General features: G+C 41.2%; 1 long non-coding RNA gene and 9 other non-coding genes across 10 annotated transcripts; 1 reads left to right on the forward strand and 9 right to left on the reverse strand.

Annotated features, from left to right (window-relative positions):
• Positions 1-11080: 11080 nt before the first annotated feature.
• LOC139580226 (uncharacterized) lies at positions 11081-12085 on the forward strand. The gene is made up of 2 exons (XR_011676005.1): positions 11081-11336; positions 11622-12085. It is a non-coding gene; the product is annotated as an uncharacterized lncRNA (long non-coding RNA).
• Positions 12086-13078: 993 nt separating this feature from the next.
• On the reverse strand, positions 13079-13151 carry trnaa-agc (transfer RNA alanine (anticodon AGC)). Its single transcript has one exon. It is a non-coding gene; the product is annotated as a tRNA-Ala (tRNA).
• A 1527-nt stretch (positions 13152-14678) lies between these two features.
• trnaa-agc (transfer RNA alanine (anticodon AGC)) lies at positions 14679-14751 on the reverse strand. Its single transcript has one exon. It is a non-coding gene; the product is annotated as a tRNA-Ala (tRNA).
• Positions 14752-16278: 1527 nt separating this feature from the next.
• On the reverse strand, positions 16279-16351 carry trnaa-agc (transfer RNA alanine (anticodon AGC)). The gene has a single exon. It is a non-coding gene; the product is annotated as a tRNA-Ala (tRNA).
• A 1527-nt stretch (positions 16352-17878) lies between these two features.
• trnaa-agc (transfer RNA alanine (anticodon AGC)) lies at positions 17879-17951 on the reverse strand. The gene has a single exon. It is a non-coding gene; the product is annotated as a tRNA-Ala (tRNA).
• A 1527-nt stretch (positions 17952-19478) lies between these two features.
• trnaa-agc (transfer RNA alanine (anticodon AGC)) lies at positions 19479-19551 on the reverse strand. The gene has a single exon. It is a non-coding gene; the product is annotated as a tRNA-Ala (tRNA).
• A 1527-nt stretch (positions 19552-21078) lies between these two features.
• On the reverse strand, positions 21079-21151 carry trnaa-agc (transfer RNA alanine (anticodon AGC)). Its single transcript has one exon. It is a non-coding gene; the product is annotated as a tRNA-Ala (tRNA).
• A 1527-nt stretch (positions 21152-22678) lies between these two features.
• trnaa-agc (transfer RNA alanine (anticodon AGC)) lies at positions 22679-22751 on the reverse strand. Its single transcript has one exon. It is a non-coding gene; the product is annotated as a tRNA-Ala (tRNA).
• A 1527-nt stretch (positions 22752-24278) lies between these two features.
• trnaa-agc (transfer RNA alanine (anticodon AGC)) lies at positions 24279-24351 on the reverse strand. The gene has a single exon. It is a non-coding gene; the product is annotated as a tRNA-Ala (tRNA).
• A 1527-nt stretch (positions 24352-25878) lies between these two features.
• trnaa-agc (transfer RNA alanine (anticodon AGC)) lies at positions 25879-25951 on the reverse strand. Its single transcript has one exon. It is a non-coding gene; the product is annotated as a tRNA-Ala (tRNA).
• Between the last annotated feature and the right edge of the window lie 624 nt (positions 25952-26575).

Below are 26575 nucleotides of genomic sequence, written 5' to 3' on the forward strand. Positions count from 1 at the left end.
ATAGCCGCAGGCAGAACACTTGAAACTGGAGCAGCAGCACGGCCAGGTGGACTGGGGACAGCAAGGAGTCATCATGCCAGGTAGTCCTGAGGCATGGTCCTAGGGCTCAGGTCCTCCGAGAGAGAAAGAAAGAAAGAGAGAAAGAGAGAATTAGAGAGAGCATACTTAAATTCACACAGGACACCGGATAAGACAGGAGAAATACTCCAGATATAACAGACTGACCCTAGCCCCCCGACACATTAACTACTGCAGCATAAATACTGGAGGCTGAGACAGGAGGGGTCAGGAGACACTGTGGCCCCATCCGATGATACCCCCGGACAGGGCCAAACAGGCAGGATATAACCCCACCCACTTTGCCAAAGCACAGCCCCCACACCACTAGAGGGATATCTTCAACCACCAACTTACCATCCTGAGACAAGGCCGAGTATAGCCCACAAAGATCTCCGCCACGGCACAACCCAAGGGAGGATGGCTTTCACTTGCTGCTTTTTAGTTTGCTTTGCGACAGTATCAAAAATAAATTTCGGATTGTTCTTATTTTCCTCAATTAAGTTGGAAAAATAGGATGATCGAGCAGCAGTGAGGGCTCTTCGATACTGCACGGTACTGTCTTTCCATGCTAGTCGGAAGACGTCCAGTTTGGTGTGGCACCATTTCCGTTCCAATTTTCTGGAAGCTTGCTTCAGAGCTCGGGTATTTTCTAGATCTAGTTTCTGGATCTAGGGAGCTAGTTTCTTATGACAAATGTTTTTAGTTTTTAGGCGTGCAACTGCATCTAGGGTATTGCGCAAGGTTAAATTGAGTTCCTCAGTTAGGTGGTTAACTGATTTTTGTCCTCTGACATCCTTGGGTAGGCAGAGGGAGTCTGGAAGGGCATCAAGGAATCTTTGGGTTGTCTGAGAATTTATAGCACGACTTTTGATGCTCCTTGGTTGGGGTCTGAGCAGATTATTTGTTGCGATTGCAAACGTAATAAAATGGTGGTCCGATAGTCCAGGGTTACGAGGAAAAACATTAAGATCCACAACATTTATTCCATGGGACAAAACTAGGTCCAGAGTATGACTGTGGCAGTGAGTAGGTCCAGAGACATGTTGGACAAAACCCACTGAGTCGATGATGGCTCCGAAAGCCTTTTGGAGTGGGTCTGTGGACTTTTCCATGTGAATATTAGTCACCCAAAATTTGAATATTATCTGCTATGACTACAAGGTCCGATAGGAATTCAGTAAACTCAGTGAGGAACGCTGTATATGGCCTAGGAGGCCTGTAAACAGTAGCTATACAAAGTGATTGGGTAGGCTGCATAGATTTCATGACTAGAAGCTCAAAAGACGAAAACGTCTGTTTTTTTTTTGTAAATTGAAATTTGCTATCGTAAATGTTAGCAACACCTCTGACTTTGCGGAATGCACGGGGGATATGGTCACTAGTGTAACCAGGAGGCGAGGCCTCATTTAACACAGTAAATTCATCAGGCTTATGCCATGTTTCAGTCAGGCCAATCACATCAAGATTATGATCAGTGATTAGTTCATTGACTATAACTGCCTTTGAAGTGAGGGATCTAACATTAAGTAGCCCTATTTTGAGATGTGAGGTAACACAATCTCTTTCAATAATGGCAGAAATGGAGGAGGTCTTTATTCTAGTGAGATTGCTAAGGCGAACACCACCATGTTTAGTTTTGCCCAACCTAGGTCGAGGCACAGACACGGTCTCAATGGGGATAGCTGAGCTGACTACACTGACTGTGCTAGTGGCAGACTCCACTAAGCTGGCAGGCTGGCTAACAGCCTGCTACCTGGCCTGCACCCTATTTCATTGTGGAGCTAGGGGAGTTAGAGCCCTGTCTATGTTCGTAGATAAGATGAGAGCACCACTCCAGCTAGGATGGAGTCCATCACTCCTCAACAGGCCAGGCTTGGTCCTGTTTGTGGGTGAGTCCCAGAAAGAGGGCCAATTATCTACAAATTCTATCTTTTGGGAGGGGCAGAAAACAGTTTTAAACCAGCGATTGAGTTGTGAGACTGTTGTAGAGCTCATCACTCCCCCTAACTGGGAGGGGGCCAGAGACAATTACTCGATGACGACACATCTTTCTAGCTGATTTACACGCTGAAGCTATGTTGCGCTTGGTGACCTCTGACTGTTTCATCCTAACATCGTTGGTGCCGACGTGGATAACAATATCTCTATACTCTCTACACTCGCCAGTTTTAGGTTTAGCCAGCACCATCTTCAGATTAGCCTTAACGTCGGTAGCCCTGCCCCCTGGTAAACAGTGTATTATCGCTGGATGATTCGTTTTAAGTCTAATACTGCGGGTAATGGAGTCGCCAATGACTAGGGTTTTCAATTCTTCAGAACTAATGGTGGGTGCCTTCGGCGTCTCAGACCCCGTAACGGGAGGAGCAGAGACCAGAGAAGGCTCGGCCTCTGACTCCGACTCGCTGCTTAATGGGGAGAACCGGTTGAAAGTTTCTGTCGGCTGAATGAGCGACACCGGTTGAGCATTCCTACAGCATTTCCCTCCAGAAGCCATGAGAAAGTTGTCCGGCTGCGGGGACTGTGCGAGGGGATTTATACTACTATCTGTACTTACTGCTGGCACAGATGCTGTTTCATCCTTTCCTACACTAAAATTACCCTTGTCTAATGATTGCGTCTGAAGCTGGGCTCACAGCACAGCTATCCTTCGCCGTAAGGCGATCGTTCTCCTGTATATTATGAGTACAGCGACTGCAATTAGAAGGCATCATGTTAATGTTACTACTTAGCTTCGGCTGTTGGAAGTCCTGACGAACCATGTCCAGATAAAACATCCGGAGTGAAAAAGTTGAGTGAGGGAAAAACTAAAAATAGAAACGGTAATTAAAAAGTAAAAACCGTAAAGTTGTCAGGTAGCAAAGTAAGGTTGGCCAACAATGCACTGTTTGGGACCTCCCAGCCAATTTACAACAGAGGCTTCAACTAATCCAGAACAGTGCTGCCAGGGTCCTGACCAGGACCAAGAAGTCAGATCACATCAACCCGATCCTGGCCCAACTCCACTGGCTACCGGTCAACTACAGGATCAACAGGATCGAAAGCGTTCCACAGGGATGCTGGCCCATGTTGGCTCCAATGCTTCCCAGAGTTGTGTCAAGTTGGCTCGGTGTCCCTTGGGTGGTGGACCATTCTTGATACACAAAGGAAACTGTTGAGCGTGAAAAATCAAGCAGCGTTGCAGTTCTTGACACAAACCAGTACGCCTGGCAACTATTACCATACTCCCGTTCAAAGGCACATAATCTTTTGTCTTGCCCATTCACCCTCTGAATGGCATACATACACAATCCATGTCTCAATTGTCTCGAGGCTTAAAAATCAATTTTCAACCTGTCTCCTCCACTTCATCTACACTGATTGAAGTGGATCTAACAAGTGACATCAATAAGGGATCATAGCTTACACCTGGATTCACCCGGTCAGTCTACGTCATGAAAATAGCAGGTGGTCCTAATGTTTTGTACACTCAGTGTATATTTTTTAAATAAATCACTAGAGCTTTGAGATAAATCTGTAATGAAAAGCGTTATACAAATTAATTAATATTATTCTTATTACTGTTATATATGAACCTACACACACTCACAAGTACACGCACACACACATCATCTAAGGTGTCGGGGGGAGGTGTCGCTCCACAGATTATGGCAAGGTGATAGGTCGAATGTTTGGGAGGGGGCAGGGAGAGGTAAAATGGGGGACAGAGCACTTTGGGTAATTGGTTATTGTCCCTTGAGACAGGGGGAGAGACATGACATCATACAGTTCCAGAGAGAGAGAGAGAGAGAGAGAGAGAGAGAGAGAGAGAGAGAGAGAGAGAGAGAGAGAGAGAGAGAGAGAGAGAGAGAGAGAGAGAGAGAGAGAGAGAGAGAGAGAGAGAGAGAGAGAGAGAGAGAGAGAGAGAGAGAGAGAGAGAGAGAGAGAGAGAGAGAGAGAGAGAGAGAGAGAGAGAGAGAGAGAGAGAATGGCAGATAGAGAAGACAACCATTTTTGATTTTCTCAAAATGTGTGTGTGAGTGCAGGGCTCAGGTGGGTTCTACCCTAATATGCTTACTGAAACAAGACCATAGTGACCACACACTCACATAGATGCACACGCACACACACACACACACGCACACATCGAGGAATATGAAGTGGTGGAGCTGTGGAAAGAGAAGAGAGAGAAGGGAAAGTGAAAGGAAAGGAGGAGTGTAAGGGTGATGAGGTGGAGAGAGGGCCAGTCAGAGCTTTTCAAGCATAAGGGAGTTGTGCGTGCGTGCGTGCGTGCGTGCGTGCGTGTGTGTGTGTGTGTGTGTGTGGGTGGGTGAGTGTGTGTGTGTGTGGGTGCGTGGGTGCGTGCGTGCGTGCGTGCGCGCGTATGTGTGACCAGGGTTGGCGAGTAACGTATTACATGTAATTATATGTAATCAGTTAAATGTAAGGGATTACAAAAATCCAGGAACTGTAATCCGTTACGTTACCAGCAAAAATATTGTAATCAGATTACAGATACTTTTGAAAATTTTAAAAGTAGATGATTACTTCAAGGATTACCTTTAAATCTTTGACACTTCTCTGTTTTCTCAATTACATTGAAATCAGCATTGGAAAAAGGCGTAACTTTAAATTTGTTCAACGTGAGAGAGTCTGAACTTAATCCAAAGACCACTATGATGACACTCCAAATGTGTTTGATGGATCGTGGGAAAAGTGCAGGAATAGGCTACAGTCCAAGCTATGTCTTCTAATGGTGCGACTGCTATCAGCATCCAAAGTTATCCAACTTGAATAAACGCTTGGCGGTAAAGATGGCAGCAGTGGTGTAGTCACTTATTATTGATATCTACATTGCGCATTGATGTGAATCCATTTTTGGACTTACATTTCTCCAGGCCCATCCCTCAGCTTTTTAACAAAACAGAGCTGGGGCGGCCATTTTGTTATTGTTATTGCCCTTTAAACAGCTGCATATTATCAAGATATCAAAGTGTCACCAACAAAAAGGTAAACAATAGGCCAATACAGTGGAAATTTTAGCATGTAAATCTTGGTGGGGGAAAAGAAATTGTGGGATGATTGCCAGCAAAGCCACTACACGACACAACACTAAACAATACATGAATTGCACTATTCCACTGCTACACCTGTCTATCAGCGGAGCCTTGTCTGGCAGTGAAACAGTTAATTCAGCCTCATTTACTGGCTTTAAAAAAAACTGATCTGGCTGACTTGCTTTAACAAATGTGGTTTCTACTGACAATTGAGATGTACAAACTATGGAATAAGGGGATGACAAGCGGATTTCGATGAAAACATTATTTTTTATTTTATTTCACCTGTATTTAACCAGGTAGGCCAGTTGAGAACAAGTTCTCATTTACAACTGCGACCTGGCCAAGATAAAGCAAAGCAGTGCGACAAAAACAACATCACAGTTACACATGGGATAAACAGACGTACATTCAATAACACAATAGAAAAATCTATATACAGTGTGTGCAAATGTAGTAAGATTCGGGAGGTAAGGCAATAAATAGGCCATAGGGGCGAAATAATTACAATTTAGCATTAACACTGGAGTGATAGATGTGCAGATGATGATGTGCAAATAGAAATACTGGGGTGTAAAAGAGCAACAACAACAAAAACAATATGGAGATGAGGTAGTTGGGTGGGCTATTTACAGATGGACTGTGTACAGGTGCAGAGATCAGTGAATGACCAGTGAAATATACCTGCTGGAGCACGTGCTGCGGGTGGGTGTTGCTATGGTGACCAGTGAGCTGAGATAAGGTGGGGCTTTACCTAGCAAAGACTTATAGATGACATGGAGCCAGTGGGTTTGGCGACCATTATGTAGCGAGGGCCAGCCAATGAGAGCATACAGGTCACAGTGGTGGGTAGTATATGGGGCTTTGGTGACAAAACGGGGGGCACTGTGATAGACTACATCCAATTTGCTGAGTAGAGTGTTATTTTGTAAATGACATCGCCGAAGTCAAGGATCGGTAGGATAGTCAGTTTTATGAGGGTATGTTTGGCAGCATGACTGAAGGAGGCTTTGTTTGCGAAATAGGAAGCCGATTCTAGATTTAATTTGGGATTGGTTAATGTGAGTCTGGAAGGAGAGTTTACAGGCTAACCAGACACCTAGGTATTTGTAGTTGCCCACATATTCTAAGTCAAAACCGTCCAGAGTAGTGATGCTAGCCGGGTGGGCGGGTGCGGGCAGCGATCGGTTGAAGAGCATGCATTTAGTTTTACTAGCATTTAAGAGCAGTTGGAAGCCACGGAAGAAGTGTTGTATGGCATTGAAGCTCGTTTGGAGGTTTGTTAACACAGTGTCCAAAGAAGGGCCAGATATATACAGAATGGTGTCGTCTGTGTAAAGGTGGTTCAGAGAATCACCAGTAGCAAGAGCGACATCATTGATATATACAGAGAAAAGAGTCGGCCAGAGAATTGAACCCTGTTTCACCCCCATAGAGACTGCCAGAGGTCCGGACTACAGGCCCTCCAATTTGACACACTGAACCCTATCTGAGAAGTAGTTGGTGAACCAGGTGAGGCAGTCATTTGAGAAACCAGAATTCAGAACATGGGCCGTTCTTACAGTTTTCACCCTGTACACCAAGTCAGAAGTAGGATAAATAAAGGGGGCATATAAAACAGACAACGAAAGCTCTTACAATATTCGATGATTACATTTCTCAAAAACAGGTTATAGGCTGCATGTGCACCACCATGTCAGAACAGTAGGCGAAATTAAGAGGTAAAAATATACCAAATTATTAAGGTGAGGCACATGGGCTACTAACAGCTTACTACAAACATTTATTTACTTTATTTTATTTAACCTTTATTTAACTAGGCAAGTCAGTTAAGAACAAATTCTTATTTACAATGACGGCCTACCGGGTTAGGGTTAGGGTACTTTCTTAGCTACTGTATACATATCTCCCTGGCATATTACATCATTTATGCAGCAGCATACAAGACATTTTTGAACTCACCACTCATTGTTGAATTTGCGATTTCACAATTGTTGTGTGATGTTTATGTCCAACGGCCAATGAGCACCGACGTGTTTTATCTATAATCTTTCTAAATTATTACTCTGCATATGACAAAGATTAAAAAGGATTTGCCAGTAGATTGTCGACTTGATTCATGATGATGACTGCTAGCTAAGTCCAATCAAAGCTACTGTAGATATAATGTGATTTGATGTCATTTTATCTGTGGCCAATGACCTGGCCTTCTTGGATGGGCACTTCTAATGTAACTCTATGGCAGCACCCAAGGGGCTTGAATTATCGAAGTCTACCCTTAGACTTGGCGGTGACGTAGTGTCCCCATGAGTGATAGAACACTGAGCCAATCACAGCGCAATGCTCTGTAATTTTTTCTGGCTTGCCCAATCACCACAGAAAGCACTGAGCTAGGTTGAAACACCTGCATTTTGGAGCTTCCTTACTCAAGAAAACAAAAAAAGAGACCATATTTGTATGCGGCTTTATTAACTCAACAAAATATTATTTTTTTTACATTGTTTGGAAACTGATATGTGACACGTATTAATGCCAAAACAACATGCAAAACAGGCAAGCCCCGCCCCAAAAATATATATATTTATTTTTTACAAATTTCTTTGCTAAAAATGTGGTGCTCAAAACCAGCCCCACATGCCCTGAATGACGGTCGCCACTGGGCCTATAGCAAATGCAGCATACGGCATTCATTTTTCACATGTAAATAGCACTTTTCAGTTGTGCTCAAAGCATGCCATTCCATGAGCACAGCATTTATTTTTCAACTTGAATCAATGAGCCTAATCAGTCCTCCATGACAACAAAATCATAAACAACAGAGTAGGGCTGGCTAATAGGTCATTAGTTTTGGGGTTATGTTCAGGTAAAACAATTTGACTAATCTATACTTCCATATTTCCAAGTCATATTCTTGAAGTGTAACAATTTTCGTCGTCGGATGAAGAGTAGTCGGACCAAAGCGCAGCGTGGTAAGTGTTCATGTTATTTTTATTAACACAGAACACTAAACAAAATAACAAAGAGAATGAACGAAAACGAAACAGTCCTGTAAGGTGCAGCAACACAAAACAGAAAACAACTACCCACAAAACACAGGTGGGAAAAGGCTACCTAAGTATGGTTCTCAATCAGAGACAACTATAGACAGTTGCCTCTGATTGAGACCCACACCCGGCCAAACACGCAGAAATAGAAAACATAGAACACAAAACATAGAATGCCCACCCCAACTCACGCCCTGACCAAACCAAAATAGAGACATAAAAAAGGAACTAAGGTCAGGGTGTGACATGAAAATCAAGGGGTATAACATTTATTGGAATGACTGGAATTCTGAAAGGCTTTGGGTTTTAATGTAAAGATATAATTTAATCGTATTATTATACGTAGTAAAAAGTGATGGGTTAGAAGAAGCCTACATAACCAACCCATAAAGTAAAATTAAACATCCATATATGGCCAGCTATGTAAACTTCAACATTGATTTATCCTGCAATAGACGTCGTTCAATTGGTAACATACATTTGGTATTCTTCTAATGCCTCTTAAGGGGAAAGAAATCTAAAAATAACTGAAGGTAATCAGATTACATTACTGAGTTTGGGTAATCCAAAAGTTACGTTACTGATTACAATTTTTGACAGGTAACTAGTAAATGTAACTGATTACATTTAGGCAATAACCTACCCAACCCTGTGTGTGACCCAGCTGCTGTCAAGCGGACCCTAAAATAATAAGTGCAGGTTGGAGGACCAACAATTTAACACAGAAAATGGTAGAAACGGAGGGTAAAAAAACAAGGACGAGGACAAGTTTTGCTGGATAGGCGTTCAAATATTTATCTTTTAAAGGGACCAAGGTCAATTCCATCCATTTCATTTCAAGTCCATTCAGAGAATTTAGGCTACTGAAATTAAATTCGTAAACTGAAAGTTTTTCATCGAAAATGTACTGAAATGATTTTAATTACATAAAATAATAACTGAGAATGAAAATATCACTGTTTCAACGAGAAACCTACACAGATTATATTGAATGAGATGTGTCCTCCACTCCTTAGTCCTTAAACTACTTGCCACTACTTGTCAGTTTAGCAGTTTATCTTATCATAGGCAGGTCTCGCCATCTAGTGGTGAAATGTAACACTAACTCAGTACAAGTCAATTGCAAATCAATCATAAGGGACAGTTCGAAAATAACTCCGGTGGGAGGGTGGTCCAAAATAGGGAGGGTTGTCAAATTCTGTTATTTTTGCTTTGGGGAGGGTTGTGTGGTATTGTATTGGGCACAGGAGAGGGTAGTGTGTTTTTTTCCTGGTTTACATTTGCCGTTTTGCAGGTTTTACTATATATTTCTTCCATCCTAGACAAATTTCCTCATCTGCTTGGATGCACCTCCCCTATATCTAGGTGTTTTGGTACTTCCCTTTTGACCTATGCTTTTTCATGTGCTTACTATACCACAGGTCAATATAGTCTACCAGTCTAACTCTCTATCCTGCCTTCTATGCACCATTCATAGTGACGACAGTGGTAGGTATATCATTTGTCCAGATCTAGGCTAACTATTAATATAAAGGGAGGGGCTCCTAATGCGTGACCGGATATTTTATTTCTGAGGCTCATAAATATAGCATCAAAATGCTGAAAATCTGATTTCCCCTGGTTGATCACTGTCTGCAGTCGGCTCTGATCATAGTGTAATGAAACAGGCAGAGAGTGAGCTCATCCGTCCGTAGCCCTGCGTAGCATCGACTGTGCTAAAAAAAAAGTGGTAAAGACTATATCCACATTTTTAAATACAGTTATTGTTATTTGTGGTCGTAATCATTATTTTTTAGTTAATCATTTTTTTTACAAGGGGAGAGAATATTTTTAACATTTGGGAGGGGGGTGCATATTTTTTAATGACACATCAAGTTGGACAACAACCAATGACTCTCTGTTCCATCACATTACACAGTCATTGTCTTCTGTACAGGGGAGTTTTGTTAAGAGCCAATCTGAACATTAACAAGTCTCGCTTTTGTTACGGTTTAGGAAGCATAAGGACCTTATATTTCATATCAGTGAGAAATTATTTTCTAAAAACAAAAGGTTAAATTGATACACACCTTGATAGGGTTAAGGTTAGTGTTCCCACATGGCCATATCTACATGTTACAGCACTTGTTTATGGAAGACAGAGGCGACCACCTTTGCTAATTAGCTATCTAGCATGCTCCAAACACCTTTGTGTAAGCGTAACTTGGGAAATGTAGTGGAAGTGTAGTTTCGTCGGATGAAGGAACCCATAGCTGTATGGATCTGTGCAAAACTGCCACAGTAAGTGTATCTTTTTTATTTGAAGGATCCTTTCTTGCTGATGAAAGATAAGGGCCATGTGTTTCAAAAACCGTATTGCAAGCGAGGATTATTGACGTTTCTAAACATTAAAACAATGTCAGGATTGTAGTTCACGTGAGGTAGTCGTGGGCGAAGCTAATGGCTGAAAACTAGGGAGAAGGCAGAAGAGTTGGGTAGTAACACATTACATGTAGTTAAGTACATTTTTTGAGGAACTAGTACTTTTCTAGTTACTCTCTGTGGGCTGTACTTGTAATCTTAATCAAGTAATTTCTGAAGGAAGTAACTTACTTTTACTCCATTACATTTTACCAAATCACTTCAGTTACACCGCTTTATATTATTATATTGTCACTGTCAGATGAAAACTTTGTCACTCCAAATAATTTATTTAAATTAAATTATTTTACATGAATGATACTATTGGTTCCCAATTAGCTGTCAATCTCCCACCTATTCCTCTCTTTGGATTGGTGGATCCATGTCGTTATTTAATACTTTTTGGAGTATTCAATGAGGGGTGTTGACGTCAACCACATGTATTCAGTGGTAAGAGATGTGACGCCACTAGCCTCATGTCATGAATATGCATCGCCATCTCGAGACAACTCCTATATAAAGTGATTTTTTCCCCCCCTCAAAGTTGCTGGGAAGTAAAATCTTCTACTTATATCAGTACACTCTTAACAACCTAAGCATTACGAAACTTATATTCAATCAAATAATCCTCATGTGGCAAATTCGACACTCTCAATGACCTCCATACCGAAACTCCTCGATGTCACATGATGAAGAATTGACCCAGCTATCCCTTTTCCCCCTTCTTCTATGGTGAAGTGCACGTCTTCACTCCTGAGGATATTTTTATTTGTGGGTTCTTAGCCAGACGCGATCAGAGGTAAGTAGCACGTTAATTACCTTCTGACTTTGTAATATGATATATTTCTGGAGTAAGATAGGTATTTCTCGGATATATCGCTGCTTTTGAAATTGTGTTTTGAGGGCGAGTGCAAATGATAGGGCTAGGTAACTAACTAGACAACTAGTTAGCTAGGGCTAACAGAGAAACTGAAAGGATGTTTAATCTCATGTTTTTAGCTCCCCATATGATCTCTGCGTGTTGGCTAAATTACTGTAGCTACTAGAAGTATTTGTGTTTTTGTTTGTTTCTTTATATTTACAGCTTGTAGCAGCACAACCAAGGGGGAGGAGAATGGGCCTGCCAAGAAAACAAAATAGCCTTCCAAGTGGAAAGTAGAGATTCGGGAAGAGAAGGATGCAGGGTAAATCCTACTTTGACAGGGAAAAGATGATTGAGTTGACTATGGCAATTCATATCTGCACTGTTTGATTATTTATTACATGATTCTTACCAGAATACTTTTATTCCATGCTGAAATGTCTGATTTGCTTACATGATTCTTACCAGAATACTTTTATTCCATGCTGAAATGTCTGATTTGCATACTAGTAACAGGATTAATAGTGAAATTTCGATATACATTGTTTGACAACTTACCTGATCCTACTTGATATTTCATTCTGAGTAAAAAATTAAACATCACACTTTGTGTAAATATTTTTAGTACGCATTCACGATCACATTTACTTGAAATTATATTGTGAAATAAATGTTAATTAATGCTACTGAAATTGTGAAATTATTCTAATCTCTTTAGTACGTCTACATTTTTAAGAAATTGAGCACTATGATATAGATATTAAGTCAAATTTGAAAAATACAGTAATTAACACTGTACAGCACGGGAGGGTCGGAGAATGAGTTCAAATAAAAGTTTGCGAAACGTAGCGCGTACAATAGGTCACTTCTCGAATGCGTACTCCATTTGTACTTATATTGAAGCATGCATCGATGCAAGCTGCAACGGAAAGTATGCAAATAAATATGACACAAACGTAAAAAATGACATTTATTGACATCAATGGCAGCTAAATTATTACGATTCACATATGTAGCTGATAATTATGAAGTCCAATGTTCGCTTTGTGTATATCTTGTTTCGTCTATTGTTGCCATTGTCCTGGCTGGAAGGAGGTTCAGTGAATGGGGCGGTGAAGCGTGAGGTAATACAGTAGGGGTTGTGCGAGTGCTTCTTAAATGTATTGTTTTATGTATTCTCCCCACTCTCGTCCTCACAAGAACATACTCAAGAGAACGTACTGGAGAAAACATTCGGAGCATGAGTGTGGAGCATGGTAGGTAGTATGTTTGGAGAAACACCCCTAGAGTTTGAGAGTTACAAGCCTCCACTCACCCAGTAATTTTTGAACTGTCCCTAAATAATCCTACTAAAACACTGCATGAGAAATATGTCATGGACTCATTAAACAATTGAAAGTACAGAGTATAAAACAGTACTTAGCCTAATATATTATTAACAGCCACGATAGCAGCGTCTACCGATAGGCCTATTTTTTATTAATATTTCAACTCGTCACCACGCTCTACCTTCCACTGGTGTTTCCCAACTGTAGTCCTCGGGTACCCCCAACAATAGACATTTACATTTTAGAGGCAGACAAGCACACTTGTTTCAATTTGGTAACTAATCCTTCGATTAGTTAAATCAGTCCAGAGCTACAACAACAATGTGTGCTGATTGAACCAAACTAAATAATTGGAGGATGCGGGCATCGATCCCGCTACCTCTCGCATGCTAAGCGAGCGCTCTACCATTTGAGCTAATCCCCCTGTGCCTCCAATAAGAAGTATGAAATCTCAAGGACCGCACTGCCAAATCCCTCGTCAACTAGAAAGGATACTTTTTTTTTTAAGTATGCTTGCTTCAGCTGTCTAAATGTATTTTTCATGGTAGTTCAGTAACGGTTGAAGCAGTGACTGCAGTAAGCCTAGTGGTGGAAATAGTTGTATGGTTAGTGAGTTTTGGGTGTATGATAGCAGAAAAACCTGTGAGTCTGGACTTCCCCCTGCTGGCTGTCTGTGGAATAACATCAGGATCAGATGATCGTGGGGATATGCATGTTAGTCGCCCGAACACGGTCACTGTTTTCCTGTCTTTTGTCGTTCTTATGCTCACTGCGTCTCAGTGGATCGGTCCAAGGCCTTTCTACTGTAAGCAGAGGAGAGGACAGCCTTCCAGTAGAATAGATAGAGTCACAGCTCCCAACATTTACTAACAAATGAACAGCTACAGATATTTAGCTTGCACTTGTATGTGCTAGAGAACTGTGCTACATACCAGTTATTTTCAATATGTATAAATATAGAGATAGAAATACATGTATGACTCCTGTTATTTTTGTTTTACCTTGTAATAAAGCACTTAAGTGGTGATCTCTCTTAATGGTTCATGAGTAATTTGGTATTGTTCGGCATGTTTACCTGCCTAAGTACCTTAGATCGCAAGCCCATAATTAGTCAATAGGGCTGACTGGCTAGCTACTAGTACTGTTAGCTAGCCAGATAGCCACAAAGCATTGTTAGCTAGCTACTGTAACCACGAAGAATTGACATCTATCTTGCATAATATTAGTTTTAGGTCATTTTTTCCTGTTTAACTATCTGGCTAGCTAAATTGTTACGATTCACATATGTAGCTGATAATTATGAAGTCCAATGTTCGCTTTGTGTATATCTTGTTTCGTCTATTGTTACCATTGTCCTGGCTGGAAGGAGGTTCAGTGAATGGGGCGGTGAAGCGTGAGGTAATACAGTAGGGGTTGTGCGAGTGCTTCTTAAATGTATTGTTTTATGTATTCTCCCCACTCTCGTCCTCACAAGAACATACTCAAGAGAACGTACTGGAGAAAACATTCGGAGCATGAGTGTGGAGCATGGTAGGTAGTATGTTTGGAGAAACACCCCTAGAGTTTGAGAGTTACAAGCCTCCACTCACCCAGTAATTTTTGAACTGTCCCTAAATAATCCTACTAAAACACTGCATGAGAAATATGTCATGGACTCAAAACAATTGAAAGTACAGAGTATAAAACAGTACTTAGCCTAATATATTATTAACAGCCACGATAGCAGCGTCTACCGATAGGCCTATTTTTAATTAAAATTTCAACTCGTCACCACGCTCTACCTTCCACTGGTGTTTCCCAACTGTAGTCCTCGGGTACCCCCAACAATACACATTTACATTTTAGAGCCAGACAAGCACACTTGTTTCAATTTGGTAACTAATCCTTCGATTAGTTAAATCAGTCCAGAGCTACAACAACAATGTGTGCTGATTGAACCAAACTAAATAATTGGAGGATGCGGGCATCGATCCCGCTACCTCTCGCATGCTAAGCGAGCGCTCTACCATTTGAGCTAATCCCCCTGTGCCTCCAATAAGAAGTATGAAATCTCAAGGACCGCACTGCCAAATCCCTCGTCAACTAGAAAGGATACTTTTTTTTTTAAGTATGCTTGCTTCAGCTGTCTAAATGTATTTTTCATGGTAGTTCAGTAACGGTTGAAGCAGTGACTGCAGTAAGCCTAGTGGTGGAAATAGTTGTATGGTTAGTGAGTTTTGGGTGTATGATAGCAGAAAAACCTGTGAGTCTGGACTTCCCCCTGCTGGCTGTCTGTGGAATAACATCAGGATCAGATGATCGTGGGGATATGCATGTTAGTCGCCCGAACACGGTCACTGTTTTCCTGTCTTTTGTCGTTCTTATGCTCACTGCGTCTCAGTGGATCGGTCCAAGGCCTTTCTACTGTAAGCAGAGGAGAGGACAGCCTTCCAGTAGAATAGATAGAGTCACAGCTCCCAACATTTACTAACAAATGAACAGCTACAGATATTTAGCTTGCACTTGTATGTGCTAGAGAACTGTGCTACATACCAGTTATTTTCAATATGTATAAATATAGAGATAGAAATACATGTATGACTCCTGTTATTTTTGTTTTACCTTGTAATAAAGCACTTAAGTGGTGATCTCTCTTAATGGTTCATGAGTAATTTGGTATTGTTCGGCATGTTTACCTGCCTAAGTACCTTAGATCGCAAGCCCATAATTAGTCAATAGGGCTGACTGGCTAGCTACTAGTACTGTTAGCTAGCCAGATAGCCACAAAGCATTGTTAGCTAGCTACTGTAACCACGAAGAATTGACATCTATCTTGCATAATATTAGTTTTAGGTCATTTTTTCCTGTTTAACTATCTGGCTAGCTAAATTGTTACGATTCACATATGTAGCTGATAATTATGAAGTCCAATGTTCGCTTTGTGTATATCTTGTTTCGTCTATTGTTACCATTGTCCTGGCTGGAAGGAGGTTCAGTGAATGGGGCGGTGAAGCGTGAGGTAATACAGTAGGGGTTGTGCGAGTGCTTCTTAAATGTATTGTTTTATGTATTCTCCCCACTCTCGTCCTCACAAGAACATACTCAAGAGAACGTACTGGAGAAAACATTCGGAGCATGAGTGTGGAGCATGGTAGGTAGTATGTTTGGAGAAACACCCCTAGAGTTTGAGAGTTACAAGCCTCCACTCACCCAGTAATTTTTGAACTGTCCCTAAATAATCCTACTAAAACACTGCATGAGAAATATGTCATGGACTCAAAACAATTGAAAGTACAGAGTATAAAACAGTACTTAGCCTAATATATTATTAACAGCCACGATAGCAGCGTCTACCGATAGGCCTATTTTTAATTAAAATTTCAACTCGTCACCACGCTCTACCTTCCACTGGTGTTTCCCAACTGTAGTCCTCGGGTACCCCCAACAATACACATTTACATTTTAGAGCCAGACAAGCACACTTGTTTCAATTTGGTAACTAATCCTTCGATTAGTTAAATCAGTCCAGAGCTACAACAACAATGTGTGCTGATTGAACCAAACTAAATAATTGGAGGATGCGGGCATCGATCCCGCTACCTCTCGCATGCTAAGCGAGCGCTCTACCATTTGAGCTAATCCCCCTGTGCCTCCAATAAGAAGTATGAAATCTCAAGGACCGCACTGCCAAATCCCTCGTCAACTAGAAAGGATACTTTTTTTTTTAAGTATGCTTGCTTCAGCTGTCTAAATGTATTTTTCATGGTAGTTCAGTAACGGTTGAAGCAGTGACTGCAGTAAGCCTAGTGGTGGAAATAGTTGTATGGTTAGTGAGTTTTGGGTGTATGATAGCAGAAAAACCTGTGAGTCTGGACTTCCCCCTGCTGGCTGTCTGTGGAATAACATCAGGATCAGATGATCGTGGGGATATGCATGTTAGTCGCCCGAACACGGTCACTGTTTTCCTGTCTTTTGTCGTTCTTATGCTCACTGCGTCTCAGTGGATCGGTCCAAGGCCTTTCTACTGTAAGCAGAGGAGAGGACAGCCTTCCAGTAGAATAGATAGAGTCACAGCTCCCAACATTTACTAACAAATGAACAGCTACAGATATTTAGCTTGCACTTGTATGTGCTAGAGAACTGTGCTACATACCAGTTATTTTCAATATGTATAAATATAGAGATAGAAATACATGTATGACTCCTGTTATTTTTGTTTTACCTTGTAATAAAGCACTTAAGTGGTGATCTCTCTTAATGGTTCATGAGTAATTTGGTATTGTTCGGCATGTTTACCTGCCTAAGTACCTTAGATCGCAAGCCCATAATTAGTCAATAGGGCTGACTGGCTAGCTACTAGTACTGTTAGCTAGCCAGATAGCCACAAAGCATTGTTAGCTAGCTACTGTAACCACGAAGAATTGACATCTATCTTGCATAATATTAGTTTTAGGTCATTTTTTCCTGTTTAACTATCTGGCTAGCTAAATTGTTACGATTCACATATGTAGCTGATAATTATGAAGTCCAATGTTCGCTTTGTGTATATCTTGTTTCGTCTATTGTTACCATTGTCCTGGCTGGAAGGAGGTTCAGTGAATGGGGCGGTGAAGCGTGAGGTAATACAGTAGGGGTTGTGCGAGTGCTTCTTAAATGTATTGTTTTATGTATTCTCCCCACTCTCGTCCTCACAAGAACATACTCAAGAGAACGTACTGGAGAAAACATTCGGAGCATGAGTGTGGAGCATGGTAGGTAGTATGTTTGGAGAAACACCCCTAGAGTTTGAGAGTTACAAGCCTCCACTCACCCAGTAATTTTTGAACTGTCCCTAAATAATCCTACTAAAACACTGCATGAGAAATATGTCATGGACTCAAAACAATTGAAAGTACAGAGTATAAAACAGTACTTAGCCTAATATATTATTAACAGCCACGATAGCAGCGTCTACCGATAGGCCTATTTTTAATTAAAATTTCAACTCGTCACCACGCTCTACCTTCCACTGGTGTTTCCCAACTGTAGTCCTCGGGTACCCCCAACAATACACATTTACATTTTAGAGCCAGACAAGCACACTTGTTTCAATTTGGTAACTAATCCTTCGATTAGTTAAATCAGTCCAGAGCTACAACAACAATGTGTGCTGATTGAACCAAACTAAATAATTGGAGGATGCGGGCATCGATCCCGCTACCTCTCGCATGCTAAGCGAGCGCTCTACCATTTGAGCTAATCCCCCTGTGCCTCCAATAAGAAGTATGAAATCTCAAGGACCGCACTGCCAAATCCCTCGTCAACTAGAAAGGATACTTTTTTTTTTAAGTATGCTTGCTTCAGCTGTCTAAATGTATTTTTCATGGTAGTTCAGTAACGGTTGAAGCAGTGACTGCAGTAAGCCTAGTGGTGGAAATAGTTGTATGGTTAGTGAGTTTTGGGTGTATGATAGCAGAAAAACCTGTGAGTCTGGACTTCCCCCTGCTGGCTGTCTGTGGAATAACATCAGGATCAGATGATCGTGGGGATATGCATGTTAGTCGCCCGAACACGGTCACTGTTTTCCTGTCTTTTGTCGTTCTTATGCTCACTGCGTCTCAGTGGATCGGTCCAAGGCCTTTCTACTGTAAGCAGAGGAGAGGACAGCCTTCCAGTAGAATAGATAGAGTCACAGCTCCCAACATTTACTAACAAATGAACAGCTACAGATATTTAGCTTGCACTTGTATGTGCTAGAGAACTGTGCTACATACCAGTTATTTTCAATATGTATAAATATAGAGATAGAAATACATGTATGACTCCTGTTATTTTTGTTTTACCTTGTAATAAAGCACTTAAGTGGTGATCTCTCTTAATGGTTCATGAGTAATTTGGTATTGTTCGGCATGTTTACCTGCCTAAGTACCTTAGATCGCAAGCCCATAATTAGTCAATAGGGCTGACTGGCTAGCTACTAGTACTGTTAGCTAGCCAGATAGCCACAAAGCATTGTTAGCTAGCTACTGTAACCACGAAGAATTGACATCTATCTTGCATAATATTAGTTTTAGGTCATTTTTTCCTGTTTAACTATCTGGCTAGCTAAATTGTTACGATTCACATATGTAGCTGATAATTATGAAGTCCAATGTTCGCTTTGTGTATATCTTGTTTCGTCTATTGTTACCATTGTCCTGGCTGGAAGGAGGTTCAGTGAATGGGGCGGTGAAGCGTGAGGTAATACAGTAGGGGTTGTGCGAGTGCTTCTTAAATGTATTGTTTTATGTATTCTCCCCACTCTCGTCCTCACAAGAACATACTCAAGAGAACGTACTGGAGAAAACATTCGGAGCATGAGTGTGGAGCATGGTAGGTAGTATGTTTGGAGAAACACCCCTAGAGTTTGAGAGTTACAAGCCTCCACTCACCCAGTAATTTTTGAACTGTCCCTAAATAATCCTACTAAAACACTGCATGAGAAATATGTCATGGACTCAAAACAATTGAAAGTACAGAGTATAAAACAGTACTTAGCCTAATATATTATTAACAGCCACGATAGCAGCGTCTACCGATAGGCCTATTTTTAATTAAAATTTCAACTCGTCACCACGCTCTACCTTCCACTGGTGTTTCCCAACTGTAGTCCTCGGGTACCCCCAACAATACACATTTACATTTTAGAGCCAGACAAGCACACTTGTTTCAATTTGGTAACTAATCCTTCGATTAGTTAAATCAGTCCAGAGCTACAACAACAATGTGTGCTGATTGAACCAAACTAAATAATTGGAGGATGCGGGCATCGATCCCGCTACCTCTCGCATGCTAAGCGAGCGCTCTACCATTTGAGCTAATCCCCCTGTGCCTCCAATAAGAAGTATGAAATCTCAAGGACCGCACTGCCAAATCCCTCGTCAACTAGAAAGGATACTTTTTTTTTTAAGTATGCTTGCTTCAGCTGTCTAAATGTATTTTTCATGGTAGTTCAGTAACGGTTGAAGCAGTGACTGCAGTAAGCCTAGTGGTGGAAATAGTTGTATGGTTAGTGAGTTTTGGGTGTATGATAGCAGAAAAACCTGTGAGTCTGGACTTCCCCCTGCTGGCTGTCTGTGGAATAACATCAGGATCAGATGATCGTGGGGATATGCATGTTAGTCGCCCGAACACGGTCACTGTTTTCCTGTCTTTTGTCGTTCTTATGCTCACTGCGTCTCAGTGGATCGGTCCAAGGCCTTTCTACTGTAAGCAGAGGAGAGGACAGCCTTCCAGTAGAATAGATAGAGTCACAGCTCCCAACATTTACTAACAAATGAACAGCTACAGATATTTAGCTTGCACTTGTATGTGCTAGAGAACTGTGCTACATACCAGTTATTTTCAATATGTATAAATATAGAGATAGAAATACATGTATGACTCCTGTTATTTTTGTTTTACCTTGTAATAAAGCACTTAAGTGGTGATCTCTCTTAATGGTTCATGAGTAATTTGGTATTGTTCGGCATGTTTACCTGCCTAAGTACCTTAGATCGCAAGCCCATAATTAGTCAATAGGGCTGACTGGCTAGCTACTAGTACTGTTAGCTAGCCAGATAGCCACAAAGCATTGTTAGCTAGCTACTGTAACCACGAAGAATTGACATCTATCTTGCATAATATTAGTTTTAGGTCATTTTTTCCTGTTTAACTATCTGGCTAGCTAAATTGTTACGATTCACATATGTAGCTGATAATTATGAAGTCCAATGTTCGCTTTGTGTATATCTTGTTTCGTCTATTGTTACCATTGTCCTGGCTGGAAGGAGGTTCAGTGAATGGGGCGGTGAAGCGTGAGGTAATACAGTAGGGGTTGTGCGAGTGCTTCTTAAATGTATTGTTTTATGTATTCTCCCCACTCTCGTCCTCACAAGAACATACTCAAGAGAACGTACTGGAGAAAACATTCGGAGCATGAGTGTGGAGCATGGTAGGTAGTATGTTTGGAGAAACACCCCTAGAGTTTGAGAGTTACAAGCCTCCACTCACCCAGTAATTTTTGAACTGTCCCTAAATAATCCTACTAAAACACTGCATGAGAAATATGTCATGGACTCAAAACAATTGAAAGTACAGAGTATAAAACAGTACTTAGCCTAATATATTATTAACAGCCACGATAGCAGCGTCTACCGATAGGCCTATTTTTAATTAAAATTTCAACTCGTCACCACGCTCTACCTTCCACTGGTGTTTCCCAACTGTAGTCCTCGGGTACCCCCAACAATACACATTTACATTTTAGAGCCAGACAAGCACACTTGTTTCAATTTGGTAACTAATCCTTCGATTAGTTAAATCAGTCCAGAGCTACAACAACAATGTGTGCTGATTGAACCAAACTAAATAATTGGAGGATGCGGGCATCGATCCCGCTACCTCTCGCATGCTAAGCGAGCGCTCTACCATTTGAGCTAATCCCCCTGTGCCTCCAATAAGAAGTATGAAATCTCAAGGACCGCACTGCCAAATCCCTCGTCAACTAGAAAGGATACTTTTTTTTTTAAGTATGCTTGCTTCAGCTGTCTAAATGTATTTTTCATGGTAGTTCAGTAACGGTTGAAGCAGTGACTGCAGTAAGCCTAGTGGTGGAAATAGTTGTATGGTTAGTGAGTTTTGGGTGTATGATAGCAGAAAAACCTGTGAGTCTGGACTTCCCCCTGCTGGCTGTCTGTGGAATAACATCAGGATCAGATGATCGTGGGGATATGCATGTTAGTCGCCCGAACACGGTCACTGTTTTCCTGTCTTTTGTCGTTCTTATGCTCACTGCGTCTCAGTGGATCGGTCCAAGGCCTTTCTACTGTAAGCAGAGGAGAGGACAGCCTTCCAGTAGAATAGATAGAGTCACAGCTCCCAACATTTACTAACAAATGAACAGCTACAGATATTTAGCTTGCACTTGTATGTGCTAGAGAACTGTGCTACATACCAGTTATTTTCAATATGTATAAATATAGAGATAGAAATACATGTATGACTCCTGTTATTTTTGTTTTACCTTGTAATAAAGCACTTAAGTGGTGATCTCTCTTAATGGTTCATGAGTAATTTGGTATTGTTCGGCATGTTTACCTGCCTAAGTACCTTAGATCGCAAGCCCATAATTAGTCAATAGGGCTGACTGGCTAGCTACTAGTACTGTTAGCTAGCCAGATAGCCACAAAGCATTGTTAGCTAGCTACTGTAACCACGAAGAATTGACATCTATCTTGCATAATATTAGTTTTAGGTCATTTTTTCCTGTTTAACTATCTGGCTAGCTAAATTGTTACGATTCACATATGTAGCTGATAATTATGAAGTCCAATGTTCGCTTTGTGTATATCTTGTTTCGTCTATTGTTACCATTGTCCTGGCTGGAAGGAGGTTCAGTGAATGGGGCGGTGAAGCGTGAGGTAATACAGTAGGGGTTGTGCGAGTGCTTCTTAAATGTATTGTTTTATGTATTCTCCCCACTCTCGTCCTCACAAGAACATACTCAAGAGAACGTACTGGAGAAAACATTCGGAGCATGAGTGTGGAGCATGGTAGGTAGTATGTTTGGAGAAACACCCCTAGAGTTTGAGAGTTACAAGCCTCCACTCACCCAGTAATTTTTGAACTGTCCCTAAATAATCCTACTAAAACACTGCATGAGAAATATGTCATGGACTCAAAACAATTGAAAGTACAGAGTATAAAACAGTACTTAGCCTAATATATTATTAACAGCCACGATAGCAGCGTCTACCGATAGGCCTATTTTTAATTAAAATTTCAACTCGTCACCACGCTCTACCTTCCACTGGTGTTTCCCAACTGTAGTCCTCGGGTACCCCCAACAATACACATTTACATTTTAGAGCCAGACAAGCACACTTGTTTCAATTTGGTAACTAATCCTTCGATTAGTTAAATCAGTCCAGAGCTACAACAACAATGTGTGCTGATTGAACCAAACTAAATAATTGGAGGATGCGGGCATCGATCCCGCTACCTCTCGCATGCTAAGCGAGCGCTCTACCATTTGAGCTAATCCCCCTGTGCCTCCAATAAGAAGTATGAAATCTCAAGGACCGCACTGCCAAATCCCTCGTCAACTAGAAAGGATACTTTTTTTTTTAAGTATGCTTGCTTCAGCTGTCTAAATGTATTTTTCATGGTAGTTCAGTAACGGTTGAAGCAGTGACTGCAGTAAGCCTAGTGGTGGAAATAGTTGTATGGTTAGTGAGTTTTGGGTGTATGATAGCAGAAAAACCTGTGAGTCTGGACTTCCCCCTGCTGGCTGTCTGTGGAATAACATCAGGATCAGATGATCGTGGGGATATGCATGTTAGTCGCCCGAACACGGTCACTGTTTTCCTGTCTTTTGTCGTTCTTATGCTCACTGCGTCTCAGTGGATCGGTCCAAGGCCTTTCTACTGTAAGCAGAGGAGAGGACAGCCTTCCAGTAGAATAGATAGAGTCACAGCTCCCAACATTTACTAACAAATGAACAGCTACAGATATTTAGCTTGCACTTGTATGTGCTAGAGAACTGTGCTACATACCAGTTATTTTCAATATGTATAAATATAGAGATAGAAATACATGTATGACTCCTGTTATTTTTGTTTTACCTTGTAATAAAGCACTTAAGTGGTGATCTCTCTTAATGGTTCATGAGTAATTTGGTATTGTTCGGCATGTTTACCTGCCTAAGTACCTTAGATCGCAAGCCCATAATTAGTCAATAGGGCTGACTGGCTAGCTACTAGTACTGTTAGCTAGCCAGATAGCCACAAAGCATTGTTAGCTAGCTACTGTAACCACGAAGAATTGACATCTATCTTGCATAATATTAGTTTTAGGTCATTTTTTCCTGTTTAACTATCTGGCTAGCTAAATTGTTACGATTCACATATGTAGCTGATAATTATGAAGTCCAATGTTCGCTTTGTGTATATCTTGTTTCGTCTATTGTTACCATTGTCCTGGCTGGAAGGAGGTTCAGTGAATGGGGCGGTGAAGCGTGAGGTAATACAGTAGGGGTTGTGCGAGTGCTTCTTAAATGTATTGTTTTATGTATTCTCCCCACTCTCGTCCTCACAAGAACATACTCAAGAGAACGTACTGGAGAAAACATTCGGAGCATGAGTGTGGAGCATGGTAGGTAGTATGTTTGGAGAAACACCCCTAGAGTTTGAGAGTTACAAGCCTCCACTCACCCAGTAATTTTTGAACTGTCCCTAAATAATCCTACTAAAACACTGCATGAGAAATATGTCATGGACTCAAAACAATTGAAAGTACAGAGTATAAAACAGTACTTAGCCTAATATATTATTAACAGCCACGATAGCAGCGTCTACCGATAGGCCTATTTTTAATTAAAATTTCAACTCGTCACCACGCTCTACCTTCCACTGGTGTTTCCCAACTGTAGTCCTCGGGTACCCCCAACAATACACATTTACATTTTAGAGCCAGACAAGCACACTTGTTTCAATTTGGTAACTAATCCTTCGATTAGTTAAATCAGTCCAGAGCTACAACAACAATGTGTGCTGATTGAACCAAACTAAATAATTGGAGGATGCGGGCATCGATCCCGCTACCTCTCGCATGCTAAGCGAGCGCTCTACCATTTGAGCTAATCCCCCTGTGCCTCCAATAAGAAGTATGAAATCTCAAGGACCGCACTGCCAAATCCCTCGTCAACTAGAAAGGATACTTTTTTTTTTAAGTATGCTTGCTTCAGCTGTCTAAATGTATTTTTCATGGTAGTTCAGTAACGGTTGAAGCAGTGACTGCAGTAAGCCTAGTGGTGGAAATAGTTGTATGGTTAGTGAGTTTTGGGTGTATGATAGCAGAAAAACCTGTGAGTCTGGACTTCCCCCTGCTGGCTGTCTGTGGAATAACATCAGGATCAGATGATCGTGGGGATATGCATGTTAGTCGCCCGAACACGGTCACTGTTTTCCTGTCTTTTGTCGTTCTTATGCTCACTGCGTCTCAGTGGATCGGTCCAAGGCCTTTCTACTGTAAGCAGAGGAGAGGACAGCCTTCCAGTAGAATAGATAGAGTCACAGCTCCCAACATTTACTAACAAATGAACAGCTACAGATATTTAGCTTGCACTTGTATGTGCTAGAGAACTGTGCTACATACCAGTTATTTTCAATATGTATAAATATAGAGATAGAAATACATGTATGACTCCTGTTATTTTTGTTTTACCTTGTAATAAAGCACTTAAGTGGTGATCTCTCTTAATGGTTCATGAGTAATTTGGTATTGTTCGGCATGTTTACCTGCCTAAGTACCTTAGATCGCAAGCCCATAATTAGTCAATAGGGCTGACTGGCTAGCTACTAGTACTGTTAGCTAGCCAGATAGCCACAAAGCATTGTTAGCTAGCTACTGTAACCACGAAGAATTGACATCTATCTTGCATAATATTAGTTTTAGGTCATTTTTTCCTGTTTAACTATCTGGCTAGCTAAATTGTTACGATTCACATATGTAGCTGATAATTATGAAGTCCAATGTTCGCTTTGTGTATATCTTGTTTCGTCTATTGTTACCATTGTCCTGGCTGGAAGGAGGTTCAGTGAATGGGGCGGTGAAGCGTGAGGTAATACAGTAGGGGTTGTGCGAGTGCTTCTTAAATGTATTGTTTTATGTATTCTCCCCACTCTCGTCCTCACAAGAACATACTCAAGAGAACGTACTGGAGAAAACATTCGGAGCATGAGTGTGGAGCATGGTAGGTAGTATGTTTGGAGAAACACCCCTAGAGTTTGAGAGTTACAAGCCTCCACTCACCCAGTAATTTTTGAACTGTCCCTAAATAATCCTACTAAAACACTGCATGAGAAATATGTCATGGACTCAAAACAATTGAAAGTACAGAGTATAAAACAGTACTTAGCCTAATATATTATTAACAGCCACGATAGCAGCGTCTACCGATAGGCCTATTTTTAATTAAAATTTCAACTCGTCACCACGCTCTACCTTCCACTGGTGTTTCCCAACTGTAGTCCTCGGGTACCCCCAACAATACACATTTACATTTTAGAGCCAGACAAGCACACTTGTTTCAATTTGGTAACTAATCCTTCGATTAGTTAAATCAGTCCAGAGCTACAACAACAATGTGTGCTGATTGAACCAAACTAAATAATTGGAGGATGCGGGCATCGATCCCGCTACCTCTCGCATGCTAAGCGAGCGCTCTACCATTTGAGCTAATCCCCCTGTGCCTCCAATAAGAAGTATGAAATCTCAAGGACCGCACTGCCAAATCCCTCGTCAACTAGAAAGGATACTTTTTTTTTTAAGTATGCTTGCTTCAGCTGTCTAAATGTATTTTTCATGGTAGTTCAGTAACGGTTGAAGCAGTGACTGCAGTAAGCCTAGTGGTGGAAATAGTTGTATGGTTAGTGAGTTTTGGGTGTATGATAGCAGAAAAACCTGTGAGTCTGGACTTCCCCCTGCTGGCTGTCTGTGGAATAACATCAGGATCAGATGATCGTGGGGATATGCATGTTAGTCGCCCGAACACGGTCACTGTTTTCCTGTCTTTTGTCGTTCTTATGCTCACTGCGTCTCAGTGGATCGGTCCAAGGCCTTTCTACTGTAAGCAGAGGAGAGGACAGCCTTCCAGTAGAATAGATAGAGTCACAGCTCCCAACATTTACTAACAAATGAACAGCTACAGATATTTAGCTTGCACTTGTATGTGCTAGAGAACTGTGCTACATACCAGTTATTTTCAATATGTATAAATATAGAGATAGAAATACATGTATGACTCCTGTTATTTTTGTTTTACCTTGTAATAAAGCACTTAAGTGGTGATCTCTCTTAATGGTTCATGAG

This window comes from Salvelinus alpinus, chromosome 7, assembly GCF_045679555.1.
Source record: "Salvelinus alpinus chromosome 7, SLU_Salpinus.1, whole genome shotgun sequence".
In the NCBI taxonomy this organism is placed as follows: Eukaryota; Metazoa; Chordata; class Actinopteri; order Salmoniformes; family Salmonidae; genus Salvelinus; species Salvelinus alpinus.